This window comes from Triticum urartu, chromosome 1 (assembly GCF_003073215.2).
Source record: "Triticum urartu cultivar G1812 chromosome 1, Tu2.1, whole genome shotgun sequence".
In the NCBI taxonomy this organism is placed as follows: Eukaryota; Viridiplantae; Streptophyta; class Magnoliopsida; order Poales; family Poaceae; genus Triticum; species Triticum urartu.
Window position 1 is genome coordinate 137757716 of NC_053022.1, and position 12622 is coordinate 137770337.

Genomic DNA, 12622 nt, shown 5'->3' on the forward strand with positions numbered 1-12622 from the left:
GCGTCTGTCTTCTTAAAGATCCATTTATTTTCTATGTCTCGCCGCTCAACGGGCAAGTCAGTCAAAGTCCATACTTTGTTTTCATACATGGATCCTATCTCGGATTTCATGGCTTCCAGCCATTTGTCGGAATCCGGGCCCGCCATCGCTTCTTCATAGTTCGAAGGTTCTCCGTTGTCTAACAACATGATTTCCAAGACAGGGTTGCCGTACCATTCTGGTGTGGAACGTGTCCTTGTGGACCTTCGAATTTCAATAGGAGCTTGATCAGAAGTATCTTGATCATCATCATTAACTTCCTCTCTAATTGGTGCAGGCACCACAGGAACATTTTCCTGAGTTGCGCCACTTTCCGGTTCAAGAGTTAATACTTCATCAAGTTCTACTTTCCTCCCACTTACTTCTTTCGAGAGAAACTCCTTCTCTAGAAAGGATCCATTCTTGGCAACAAAGATCTTGCCTTCGGATCTGAGGTAGAAGGTATACCCAATAGTTTCTTTAGGGTATCCTATGAAGACGCATTTTTTTGACTTGGGTTTGAGCTTTTCAGGTTGAAGTTTCTTGACATAAGCATCGCATCCCCAAACTTTTAGAAACGACAGCTTAGGTTTCTTTCCAAACCATAATTCATACGGTGTTGTCTCAACGGATTTTGACGGAGCCCTATTTAAAGTGAATGCGGCAGTCTCTAAAGCATAGCCCCAAAATGATAGCGGTAAATCGGTAAGAGACATCATAGATCGCACCATATCTAATAGAGTGCGATTACGACATTCGGACACACCATTACGCTGAGGTGTTCTAGGCGGCGTGAGTTGTGAAACTATTCCACATTTTCTTAAGTTTGTGCCAAATTCGTGACTCAAGTATTCTCCCCCATGATCTGATCGCAAGAACTTGATTTTCCTGTCACGTTGATTCTCAACCTCACTCTGAAATTCCTTGAACTTTTCAAAGGTCTCAGACTTGTGTTTCATTAAGTAGACATACCCATATCTACTCAAGTCATCAGTGAGGGTGAGAACATAACGATAACCACCGCGAGCCTCAACACTCATTGGACCGCACACATCAGTATGTATGATTTCCAATAAGTTGGTTGCTCGCTCCATTGTTCCTGAGAACGGAGTCTTGGTCATTTTACCCATGAGGCATGGTTCGCACGTGTCAAATGATTCGTAATCAAGAGACTCTAAAAGTCCATCTGCATGTAGCTTCTTCATGCGTTTGACACCTATGTGACCAAGGCGGCAATGCCACAAGTATGTGGGACTATCATTATCAACCTTACATCTTTTGGTACTCACACTATGAATATGTGTAGCATTACGCTCGAGATTCATTAAGAATAAACCATTCACCATCGGAGCATGACCATAAAACATATCTCTCATATAAATAGAACAACCATTATTCTTGGATTTAAATGAGTAGCCATCTTGTATTAAACGAGATCCTGATACAATGTTCATGCTCAAACTTGGCACTAAATAACAATTATTGAGGTTCAAAACTAATCCTGTAGGTAAATGTAGAGGTAGCGTGCCGACGGCGATCACATCGACCTTGGAACCATTCCCGACGTGCATCGTCACCTCGTCCTTCGCCAGTCTCCGCTTATTCCGCAGCTCCTGCTTTGAGTTACAAATGTGAGCAACCGCACCGGTATCAAATACCCAGGAGCTACTATGAGTACTGGTAAGGTACACATCAATTACATGTATATCACATATACCTTTCGTGATGCCGGCCTTCTTGTCCGCTAAGTATTTGGGGCAGTTCCGCTTCCAGTGACCACTTCCCTTGCAATAAAAACACTCAGTCTCGGGCTTGGGTCCATTCTTTGGCTTCTTCCCGACAGCTTGCTTGCTGGGCGCGGAAACTCCCTTGCCGTCCTTCTTGAAGTTCTTCTTACCCTTGCCTTTCTTGAACTTAGTGGTTTTATTCACCATCAACACTTGATGTTCCTTTTTGACTTCTACCTCTGCTGATTTCAGCATTGCAAATACTTCAGGAATGGTCTTTTCCATCCCCTGCATATTGAAGTTCATCACAAAGCTCTTGTAGCTCGGTGGAAGCAACTGAAGGATTCTGTCAATGACCGCGTCATCCGGGAGATTAACTCCCAGCTGAGTCAAGCGGTTATATAACCCAGACATAGTGAGTATGTGCTCACTGACAGAACTGTTTTCCTCCATCTTACAGCTGAAGAACTTGTCGGAGACTTCATATCTCTCGACCCGGGCGTGAGCTTGAAAAACCATTTTCAGCTCTTCGAACATCTCATATGCTCCGTGTCTCTTAAAACGCTTTTGGAGCCCCGGTTCTAAGCTGTAAAGCATGCCGCACTGAACGAGGGAGTAATCATCGGTACGTGTCTGCCAAGCGTTCATAACGTCTTGTTCTGCAGGGAGAACAGGTGCGTCACCTAGCAGTGCTTGTAGGACATAATCTTTCTTGGCAGCTATGAGGATGGTCCTCAGGTTCCGGACCCAGTCCGTATAGTTGTTGCCATCATCTTTCATCTTGGTTTTCTCTAGGAACGCGTTGAAGTTGAGGACAACGTTGGCCATTTGATCTACAATACATGTTGTAAAGATTTTAGACTAAGTTCATGATAATTAAGTTCATCTAAATCAAATTATTCAATGAACTCCCACTCAGATAGACATCCCTCCAGTCATCTAAGTATAACATGATCCGAGTTAACTAGGCCGTGTCCGATCATCACGTGAGACGGACTAGTCAACATCGGTGAACATCTTCATGTTGATCGTATCTTCTATACGACTCATGCTCGACCTTTCGGTCTACTGTGTTCCGAGGCCATGTCTGTACATGCTAGGCTCGTCAAGTCAACCTAAGTGTTTGCATGTGTAAATCTGTCTTACACCCGTTGTATGTGAACGTTGGAATCTATCACACCCGATCATCACGTGGTGCTTCGAAACAACGAACTGTCGCAACGGTGCACAGTTAGGGGGAACACTTTCTTGAAATTATTATGAGGGATCATCTTATTTGCTACCGTCGTTCTAAGTAAACAAGATGCAAAAACATGATAAACATCACATGCAATCAAATAATAATAGTGACATGATATGGCCAATATCACATAGCTCCTTTGATCTACATCTTGGGGCTCCATGATCATCTCGTCACCGGCATGACACCATGATTTCCATCATCATGATCTCCATCATCGTGTCTCCATGAAGTTGCTCGCCAACTATTACTTCTACTACTATGGCTAACACGTTTAGCAATAAAGTAAAGTAATTTACATGGCGTTTCTCAATGACACGCAGGTCATACAAAAAATAAAGACAACTCCTATGGCTCCTGCCGGTTGTCATACTCATTGACGTGCAAGTCGTGATTCCTATTACAATAGCATGAACATCTCATACATCACATATATATCATTCATCATTCATCACAACTTTGGCCATATCACATCACAAAACACTTGCTGCAAAAACAAGTTAGACGTCCTCTAATTGTTGTTGCAAGTTTTACGTGGCTGCAATAGGGCTCTAGCAAGAACGTTTTCTTACCTATGTGAAAGCCACAATGTGATTTGTCAACTTCTATTTACCCTTCATAAGGACCCTTTTCATCGAATCTTCTCCAACTAAAGTGGGAGAGACAGACACCCGCCAGCCACCTTATGCAACTAGTGCATGTCAGTCGGTGGAACCGGTCTCACGTAAGCATACGTGTAAGGTTGGTCCGGGCCGCTTCATCCCACAATACTGCTAAAGCAAAATAATACTAGTAGCGTCAAGAAAGTTGACAACATCTACGCCCACAACAAATTGTGTTCTACTCGTGCAAAGAGAACTACGCATAGACCTAGCTCATGATGCCACTGTTGGGGAACGTTGCAGAAAACAAAAAATTTCCTACGGTTTCACCAAGATCCATCTATGAGTTCATCTAGCAACGAGTGATCGGATTGCATCTACATACCTTTATAGATCACGCGCGGAAGCGTTCAAAGAACGGGGATGAGGAAGTCGTACACGACGTGATCCAAATCACCGGAGATCCTAGCGCTGAACGGACGGCACCTCCGCGTTCAACACACGTACGGTCAGCGTGACGTATCCTCCTTCTTGATCCAGCAAGGGGGGAGGAGAGGTTGATGAAGATCCGGCAGCACGACGGCGTGGTGGTGGATGCAGGGGTCACCGCAGCAGGGCTTCGCCGTTCTACTGCGAGAGGGAGAGGTGTAGCAGGGGAGAGGGAGGCGCCAAGACTCAAGGGTGCGGCTGCCCCTCCCTCCCCCCCCTTTATATAGGCCCCTAGGGGGTGCGCCGGCCCTAGGAGATGGGATCTCCTAGGGGGGGCGGCGGCCAAGGGGTGGAGTGGCCCCCAAGCTAGGTGGGGCGCCCTCCCACCCTAGGGTTCCCAACCCTAGGCGCATGGGGTGGGCCAAGGGGGGCGCACCAGCCCACTATGGGCTGGTTCCCCTCCCCACTTAGCCCATGGGGCCCTCCGGGATGGGTGGCCCCACCCGGTGGACCCCCGGGACCCTTCCGGTGGTCCCAGTACAATACCGGTGACCCCCGAAACTCTCCCGATGGCCGAAACTGCACTTTCTATATATAATTCTTCACCTCCGGACCATTCCGGAACTCCTCGTGACGTCCAGGATCTCATCTGGGACTCTGAACAACTTTCGGGTTACTACATATTCATATCTCTACAACCCTAGCGTCACCGAACCTTGAGTGTGTAGACCCTACGGGTTCGGGAGACATGTAGACATGACCGAGATGGCTCTCCGGTCAATAACCAACAGCGGGATCTGGATACCCATGTTGGCTCCCACATGCTCCTTGATGATCTCATCGGATGAACCACGATGTCGAGGATTCAAGCAACCCCGTATACAATTCCCTTTGTCAATCGGTACGTTACTTGCCCGAGATTCGATCGTCAGTATCCCAATACCTCGTTCAATCTCGTTACCGGCAAGTCACTTTACTCGTACCGTAATGCATGATCCCGTGACCAGACACTTGGTCACTTTGAGCTTATTATGATGATGCATTACTGAGTGGGCCCAGAGATACCTCTCCGTCATACGGAGTGACAAATCCCAGTCTTGATCCGTGTCAACCCAACAGACAATTTCGGAGATACCCGTAGTATACCTTTATAGTCACCCAGTTACGTTCTGACGTTTGGTACACCCAAAGCACTCCTACGGTATCCGGGAGTTACACGATCTCATGGTCTAAGGAAAAGATACTTGACATTGGAAAAACTCTAGCAAACGAACTATACGATCTTGTGCTATGTTTAGGATTGGGTCTTGTCCATCACATCATTCTCCTAATGATGTGATCTCGTTATCAATGACATCCAATGTCCATAGTCAGGAAACCATGACTATCTGTTGATCAACGAGCTAGTCAACTAGAGGCTTACTAGGGACATGTTGGTGTCTATGTATTCACACATGTATTACGATTTCCGGATAACACAATTATAACATGAATAAAAGACAATTATCATGAACAAGGAAATATAATAATAATCCTTTTATTATTGCCTCTAGGGCATATTTCCAACAATTTCTTATCACCGTCGCCGTCCGGAGCCGACCGCAGCCGTCAACAGCAGCCAATCCAACCGGCGGCCATCTTCTTCCACCGCGGCCGTACAGTGGCTGGACAGCGGCTGAACAGCAGCCGGCGACTGCTGGCCGGTTTTGGACCATGAATTTGGACCATCTATTGGAGTTGCTCTTTTGGACCATGAATTTGGACCATCTGTTGGAGTTAGCCTTTTTTCGGAGCTCCAAAACGCACTTTTTGACGGTGCAAAATTTACATCTCCGATTTTGGACCGTCATAATTTGGACCATCTATTGGAGATGCTCTTAGAGAGTTGGGTTCGATCCCAGCTTACTACTCCCCTTCTTTCTCTACGAATACTAAGAGGATGCGCTGCATTCAACCAGTAAGGCTCGGTTTAATCTTTCTCTTTTTTCAAGCAGATTCAAATGCTTCTTATCTTTCAAACCTCAATTCTAAATCTAACATGTTATATATGGAAATCACTCAGAAAAATATGTATATTTCAGAAGAAAAAAAATGTTGATTCCAGATATGCTATTATCTTGCATGTTAATTATTTCTAAAATTATATTTAAGGTGCAACCTTAATCAGTACCTTCTTTACATGGCGTATTTTAAAAATACCTATTATATATGTTTCCTACCCCATTTATGTAAACAAGTGGCTTAATGTTGATTTTTCATATTCTTTGAAATTTTGCTCACAAAGATTTTTGGAAACACCTTGAGCACACTAAAAAATCATCCAACCTTTTTTTTGCGCAACATCACTTATCATGTTGTCTGTTATGTGGCATCATGAAAAATTTCAATGGATTTGCTATTGTCATTGAGTGTGTGTATGATGGGTGATTTTTTTCTCCCGTTACAACGCACGGGCATATTTGCTTGTCAATTATCATGGGATCTAGCTAGTTCATAGATTTCGACGCGAGAAACACAATGATAAAAATGGTTTGTGATTTAAACACACAGTCTAAATTATAAAATGTGTTGAAAAACAAATCTACGAGAAAACACAAAATTCCCATAGTGTCACACATACAACGTGCCACTTGTCACACCAGAGGAAGTATGAGTAACCAAGGGTATCCGTAACTAATGATTTCGGATAGAGTGATGATTTTTGTTTAAGCGATCGAGGCCGGGCTAAATGGCCGGACGAGGTAGGCTTAGGCCAAATCCACCGCGCGACCCCATCTTGTCCGGGTGTGTCCGTTTGGGGTAGAACGGACGAATAGCGCGGCCCAACGCGCAGCCCCAAACTGACAAATGTCCGGATTCCGTCTGTTTTCGACCGATCCCCAGCCCAAACTTGCGCCGAGTTTGGGGTCAAACGGACATCGCGCGGACGGGCTCGTCGCACGCCCTTGTCCTCCCGTGGCCCGCCTGTCGGGGACACTAGCAGTCCCTTCGTTTCCAATGCCTCCACCCCCTCCCCCCGCCGGCGCTGCCGCTATTCTCCGGCCACCTCCTGCCACGGGCGTCCATACCAAACAACATCTCGACATGGCCACCAACACGCTCGAGCTTTCGCCGTAGTTTTGGCCGTCGATCGGAGGAGATTTGGTCGTCGCCGTCTTTGTCGGTGACAGAGGGGACACGACCGCCAGCGACGTACCACGGCGGCCGCGGCAGCTTCCGACGAGAGCTCCAGAGCGGCCAGTAGCCGGCCGGCAACCACCCCTACTGCGTTGATCATCGCGGCCTCTTTGCCACCACGACCGCAATGTGTTCGACACTTTGCCACAAAGGTATGGATAGTGGAGATGAATTTTTCTTCCATCACTTCCTTTGTTCATCGGACGATTCGTCGTCGGATGATGAAGATCTAGTGGTGGCTGCATTGGTCGTTCACGACCACATTCAACGGCAGCTTCCTCGGTACAGGGGGTCAGTCCCTGGCCGTGCTCCCAACCTGAACCGCAACAGGGAGAGAGGCCACGCCCTTCTCTATGTCGATTACTTTTCCAACACCCCGCTCTTCAAGCCGGATAAATTCTGTCGCCGTTTTCGAATGGCAAGGCATGTGTTCAATCATATCCGAGAGGGAGTGGTTGCTCATGACCCATACTTCGAGTGCAAGACGGGTGCCCTTAGCAAGCTTGGATTCTCCTCTTACCAGAAATGCACCGCGGCCATCCGCATGCTTGCATATGGAATTCCAGGCGATTTGGTGGATGAGTGTGTCCATATGGGTGAGACAACATGTCTGATGTCAATGTACAAGTTCTGTCAGGCTGTGATCGAGGTGTTTGGCCCAGAGTACTTGGGGCAGCCAACTGCCGCTGATACAGAGAGATTGTTGGCGATCAACGCAGCTAGAGGCTTTCCAGGCATGCTTGGCAGCATAGATTGTATGCACTGGGAGTGAAAGAACTGTCCATTTGCTTGGCAGGGCCAGTACAAGGGGCATGTCAAGGCGTGCACTGTCATATTAGAAGCGGTGGCTTCGCATGATCTTTGGATATGACATTCTTTCTTTGGCATGGCAGGTTCTCACAATGATATCAATGTGCTGCAGCGTTCTCCAGTCTTCGCAAGGCTTGTAGAAGGCCACTCCCCACCTATCAACTTTGAGATCAACGGCCACCAGTACAACAAGGGATACTATCTAGCTGATGGTATATATCCTCAGTGGTCAACTTTTGTGAAAACAATCTCGAAACCCCAAGGTGAGAAGAGAAAGAGATTTGCCCAAATGCAAGAGAGTGCTAGAAAGGATGTGGAACGTTCTTTTGGTGTGCTTCAATCCCGATGGGGTATTGTTCGAAACCCTGCACTGTCATGGGATGAAACGAAGCTTTGGGAGGTGATGACTGCTTGTGTGATCATGCACAATATGATCGTCGAGGACGAGCGTGATGAGAGTATCTTCGACCAAGGATTTGATTATCAAGGTGAAAATATTGAGCCCCTGCACCAAGACCAGGCCACATTTGAACAGTTTGTCCAATTCTACCGTGAGCTGCGTGATTGGCACATTCATTTGAATCTTCAAAATGACTTGGTTGAGCACGTGTGGGATCACATTGACAACCAATAGATGTATTGGTTCATTTTATGTTCAGTTAAGACAATTTTGATTTGGTTGTAAAACTATTTTATTAAAGACAATTTTGATTAGGTTGTAAAACTATTCTAATTTCTAGATAAATATTTGAACGTGCAAACTAGTTTTGATGAAAATATGAGATTTTTTGCCCTGACGGACAGGATGAGGCAAACGGATGCGGCCGCGCGGTGGACGCACGGTCACCGCATTCCAGGACACGCCCGGACACGAACTCATTACCCTGTCCAAATAGATAGAATCCGAACAAAACAGACATCCGTTTGGGATCACGCAATGAAGTTGGCTTGTAGGGCCATTTCCAATGGGAGCTCCCCGCGTGCGTTGCCTCCGCACCGCAGCGACGAAACGAACGTTACCCTGACACAAGTGACAATGTTATGGTAATCCTAGCCATCCGTCGCTTCCGTGGCCGCTCCGCAAGCCAAGTGTATTTATGGACCATCCACATCCACGTGACCGCGTAGGTCCATCTGCCTCCTTTCTCCACATCTCATCTCCAGCTCCAACCTCCATTTCGCATCAGGATGAAGGGAACTCTCTCTCCCGTCTGGCAACCTGCATGTTGATTTCTAAGTTGTTATAGCTTGAACTTCCCGAGTTCATATTCTGCTTTCAGAAGGTCATGGTTTTATTTCCTTTGGCTGGCCGAGCTCCAGATTCGTCTCTAACTATGTCATCCTCGCTCCGTGAGTTTGTTGCTGTACTCATTCTTGATTTGGCGTACATCTTCTTTTTGCTGGTTCAGTTGATGCGTTCTTCTCGTAGTTTGATTGATTCCGGCGTGCCGATGATGATGCAAAAGCATCGGTGAATTCTGGATGAATGCGCTTGCGCACCACAAGGTGTGCGGCTTTGGTGATATCCACTGCGCTATACTCTGAGGCACGCATGCCGGATGCATGGATCCATCTTCTAAGGTTTTGTTTCTTTTGCTCGATTTCAAGGCCGGTTTGAGACTGTAGATTGGCTTCTTTGGAGTTTAAGTGGTCTCTGGCAGACGTGCAAAATGCTGGTCTTTTTGGAAATAATTTTTTGTGTTGCACAGGCACTTCCTGCGAAAAGATTTCGCCAACTGAGATTTGTCGTCACACAGGAAAAAAAATGGCTGGGAGCTGGTCCCAAATGTAAATTTCCTGACAAGGCTTCTAGGTTTGGGTGAGGGCAATCACCATCTGTGTGCTATGTGCATAACTTTTTTTATTTGGGGGGAGATATGTACGAAAAACTTGGAAAGAGAAATAGCACTATCCATAATATAAGACGCTTTTGCAAGCTATACATAAGACGTGCACAAAATGCACCTACAAATGTGGGCACAATGGATGTGGAGTATGTGCACCTGAGCACAAATGCACCTTGATGAACAATAAAATCAAAAAAAGTAAACAAATTAAAAATGAATTATACGATAAACTTTGACAAATATTCTGTATGCTTGCAAAATTTCAGCATGTAATGCCATTCGTCGAAGTCGTGCCAAAAGAAAAAAACAAAATCAATGTTCCAAAAATGCTACTTTTGAAAACATTTTGGAGTAGTGATTTTTTTTTCACGACTTTCCAAGAATGTCATTTCATGCTAAAATTTATTAAGCATACAAAATATTTGTCAAAGTTTATAAAAAATCACAAATTTTCAGTTTTTTTACTATATTTTCAATTTTATTGTTCATTAGGGTGCATTTTAGCTCGGGGTCAGGATAAGACTTTCGGCACAACAGGGTATATGTGTTGTGTAACCTCATTCTTTGTCTGGGGTTGCTCTGAGAATAAATATCCATTTTTTATCGTCCACTCTAGGGGTTGCAGACACACTTGCACGTAGCCGTTACAACAATAGCAGGGAAGTGAAGAGCACGCAACGGCATTCAAGGATGGAGGTGGACCTATCGGGACGGGGATAATCATTTCGGTCTTAGGAACCTATGGTTTTGGTACTACATCACCAAATAATCCTTACAATTACTAAGCTGTCTAGAAATAGAGGCCTAGTAAAGCTCCATGGTTTTTTTGAAGTGGGCCCGTGTGTAAAGGTTTGGTTTGATCGTGCGTCCCGCATGACAGTATAAAAACTGACATCCTACTGAAACACTTTTCAAATAAAAATAAGAAAAGCATTTAGGAATTGTATTTTTTGTGAATTCCCAAAATGTTCACAGATTTTTAAAAACTTTTGTGGATTTGAAGAATGCTCGTAAAATTATAGATTCTTCACGAGTATGAAAAAAGTATTTATGAATTCTAAAAAATGTTTACGGGTGCTATAATTGTTCATGTTTTTAAAAAAATGGTCACGAGTTCTATAATTGTATATGTTCAGAAGATTGTTGCAGTCAGGGTGGCAGAACACTACCACATCGTCTGTGTAGAGCCAGACACTAAAAGCAGTGTGACAAGTCGTCAGGCGTTGCAGACCATCGCAAGCGCGCCGCCTAGGTGATCAGGGAGTTGAGAACATTCACACAAAGGGTGAAGAGAATGGGTGAGAATGAGTGAGAACATTCACACAAAGGGTGAACATTCACACACGAGTTTAGGCCGTGGAGAACATAATCAAGATCCATTCGCGTGAGCAGCGGCCAAATCCAAAATGGGATACAGTGTCAAGAAGGAATGCCCAAGATACAAAATCGATACAAAATCAAAGGAGCGCGTAATGTCAAGCTTGAGGAGGAGCCTGGGCATCTTCAGGTTGTACAGAAGGGCGAGGTCTGCTACACGAGCAGAAAATTGTCGTGGATGCAACGTCTAAATATGAATGCGCTCTGATTAATCGAAACCATTGTCTGCAGCTTGGGCTTGAGCTTTCACAGAGAGCGTCGTGGCGTCAGGTCGTTTGGACAGAACGTGATGAACGCCTCGTTGCACCTTTGACAAGCTGTACGCCCTCAAATTCAAGCTCTAACCATGGTCGACAAGAACTCGAAAGTCTTTCCCTGTCAATTTGATTCGGCACTAGTGGAAATGCCAGCCTTTAGCCAAGTAATTAGTTTCCTCAGCCTTATAGAATATCTAAAAAAAATTGTAATATCCCACCCTTGAGAGCAAATAGCGAACTAAAATTCTACTCTGAATCTCTTCATGGCCTATCCTCAAGTACTATGCGGCCAAGGAGATAAGGACTACGAACTTTGGTCTTGATCCTCCATGAACTACCTCCCTGTCATGCTTGTGATCACCAAATTCCGTTGGTGCCAGGTACAATGTGAGTCAACGTTCGCCCTTTCAATTAAATTCGAGTGCAAAAAAAACCCTATATCTTGGAGTATTATCATAACAAGCATGCATACAAAGAAATTATAATTAAAGACTTTTGTGGTATAGTATTAATTCGCTGGAATTAGCATATGTGGCCTGAGTAAACAGTATTGGTTCCATCCTAGCTAGGGGCACCGGATGTCCAAGAGCAACGATGAGAAGTTTTATTTCCGATGTAGTTGAAGTAGTTGTTTGAACTAGTAATAGTTGGAGTTGGGACTAGTTGGAGTAGCAGTAGTTTGATGGATGTAGTAGTTTAAACTATGTTTAATTATGCTTCAATTAGAACTATGTTTAATTATGTTTTAGTTTGAACTATGTTTGCTTTAAATGAGCTTGCTATGTTTAAAATGTTGTAGTAGTTGAACTGGTTTACATATTCAAATACATCATCTGTTGGAGTAATAGTTTTACATCATCAAATATACATTATCTATTGGAGTCGAAACATATTCAGAGATGTAAAAACCACATTTTAATGGTGTAAATTAAACAACACCTACTTTTACATCTTCAAATATCCATCATCTATTGAAGATGGTCTTAAGAAGTACTATGCGGCCAGGTAGTGTGAACTTTGGTAATCACCAAATTCTGTTGGTGCCACGTGCAATGCGAGTCAATGTCCCTCCTTTCAAATAAATTCGAGTGCAAAAAAACTCTATCTATGATCATAAACAAGCATGCATGCAAAGAAA

At 44.7% G+C, this 12622-nt stretch overlaps 1 non-coding gene across 1 annotated transcript; it reads left to right on the top strand.

Annotated features, from left to right (window-relative positions):
- The first annotated feature begins 9446 nt into the window (after positions 1 to 9446).
- On the top strand, positions 9447 to 9555 carry LOC125533293. Its single transcript, XR_007294215.1, has one exon. It is a non-coding gene; the product is annotated as a small nucleolar RNA Z188 (small nucleolar RNA).
- Positions 9556 to 12622: the final 3067 nt, after the last annotated feature.